Source organism: Brachycentrus maculatus, unplaced genomic scaffold, assembly GCF_059751285.1.
Source record: "Brachycentrus maculatus isolate JH-2025_06_01 unplaced genomic scaffold, ASM5975128v1 h1tg002163l, whole genome shotgun sequence".
In the NCBI taxonomy this organism is placed as follows: Eukaryota; Metazoa; Arthropoda; class Insecta; order Trichoptera; family Brachycentridae; genus Brachycentrus; species Brachycentrus maculatus.
In genome coordinates this window covers 1-2,201 of record NW_028282679.1, presented here as the reverse complement: position 1 = coordinate 2,201, position 2,201 = coordinate 1, and the positions used below count along the sequence as shown (strand labels likewise).

At 45.2% G+C, this 2,201-nt stretch overlaps 1 pseudogene; it reads right to left on the bottom strand.

Annotated features, from left to right (window-relative positions):
• Nucleotides 1–397: 397 nt before the first annotated feature.
• LOC148298352 (uncharacterized) lies at nucleotides 398–1,525 on the bottom strand (annotated as a pseudogene).
• Between the last annotated feature and the right edge of the window lie 676 nt (nucleotides 1,526–2,201).

Here is a 2,201-nt window from a genome sequence, read left to right as displayed (position 1 = left end):
TTAGATTCATAAAAAATGGGAGCATTCCATTATGAACTTAGGCTCCTGGCCCTTGAGATATGCTTTATGTGATAAGGCAATCGAGAAGATGCGCAAACAAAACTACTTCGAGACCATAAGCAAAAGACGCTAATTGAGTCCATGACTGCTGCACTCCATACAATAAAAATAAACAATGGAAAGTAACATATGCATGTGTGAATCGGTTTGGATGGCCTCATTGATTCTTGGAAAACTTGCTGCTCCGGTTATACGATCTGATCTTCGTATACTTCGACTTAGCTCTCCTCTTCTCCTCGGACTGGTCAGTCTGCAATCGGATGATGTACTGCTCGTCACTGTCTTTGACTAGGTTCTATTTCTTGGGTTCGTAGTACACGCTATGATTGCGATGCCTCTACTCTTTCTTCTTCTTGGCTTCCGAATAGAACTCCTTCTTGCGAGGAGGCTTCAAGTACATCCTAAGGTCGTGAAACTGCTTATTGGAGCCTGTGTCCATGGTCTTTTCCGGCAATTGGTTGATGACTTGGTTGGATTTCCTGTGTTCGTTGGAGTGGATAAAGACCTTCTCTTTCTGCTTGGATGTGCTAGGCTTGATACTGAACATAGTCCTATCGACCTTCTTTCCAATCTGGATGTCGTTGGCGTCCAAATCGATGATCAGGTTCTTCTCTTCGCTCCCGCCGAAGAACTGATATTTAGGCTTAATGTCGCCAGTCCTCTTGAACGGCTCGACTTCGCTATAGTTAAAGCTCGGGGAACTCAAATCTGCGTTGCTCGAATGACCGCCTTTCAAGTGCTTCTTCAGCAGCAGGTAGTATGTTGTTGTGATGTGGGTATGCTTGTTAGCTTCCAGGCATCTCGTCGAGTACTCAGTGTCGAAGCTGAACTAAGTGAGCTTGTTCAGGATGCTGGTGTCTATTGGCATGCGATGGTAGCCGACCATTATTCCGCTGTTGAGGGGGATTTCGGACACTTGCTGGCACCAGGGATGGGCGTATATTTATTCAATGCTGTACCTTTTTGTGGGGTCCACATTGAGGATCTTCTCGAGCAAATCCTTGAAGTGAGTGCTGACGAAGTTTGGGAGAATATACTCTCCAGATAGAATTTTCTTGTAGAGCTGCGAAGTGTTGCTGTCCTCGAAGGGCAAGTACCCGCAGACCATCGCGAACAGAATGACCCCGCAACTCCAGATGTCTACTTCGAGGCCATGGTACTTCTTGGAGGCGATCATCTCAGGAGCAGCGTAGCAGGGGGAGCCGCATGCAGTTTTGAGCAGTTCGTCCTTCTTGTAGGTGTTGCTGAGGCCGAAGTCCACTATTTTGAGGGAGTTCTTCCAGTCGATGAGTAGATTTTCGGGCTTGAGGTCGCGGTGGACGATGTTGAGGCGGTGCAGGTAGGCCACTCCACTGATGATCTGCTTGAAGTAGCGACAGGCCTCGATTTCTTCAATTTTGTTATTTTTGACGATATAATCGAATAATTATCCGTTCTCAACGTATTCCATCACTAGAAACAAGTGGCGCGAGGTTTCGATAATTTCGTAGAGCTGAATGATAGAAGGGTGGCGTATGAGTTTGAGGATGTGGATTTCCCTAGAGACTCGTTCAACATCTGCGACATCTATTATTTTTTCCTTGACTAGGATTTTGATTGCCACGCGCTAACCAGTCAGAGTATGGGTCCCCAATTTGACTTTGCCGAATGTGCCTTCGCCGATGGTCTCGCCGAGCAAATAGTACCCAATCTTTTTTTATTTTGAGTTTTGTTAATTCATAGTTTATTATTGTTATTGAACAAATTTATCATTATTTATTATTTTATTCGAAAGGCCGAGTCGCCATGAAACTGCCATGAAATACATATTCCTGAGTCAGTATTCATCTGTGAGCCTTGGCCAACGCTCTTTCCAGTTTCTGTATTGGCCCTCATTTTCTTTATATTCTTGTTTATATTTTGGCGGTTCGCCTTGATCTGGATGTATCCTTTTCTGCTGGTACATTGATCGCCTCGAGCGAGTCATCTGCGTCAATACTCTTGGTTCGGTCATTGGTGATGATAATTCTATTTGAAATAGTTCCTGTTTTATTAGCTTATAATGAATTGTGCAATTTTCCTGTTGGAATGCAAACAGGGGTTGGGGTTGGGGTTGGGGTTGGGGTTGGGGTTGGGGTTGGGGGTTGGGGTTGGGGTTGGGA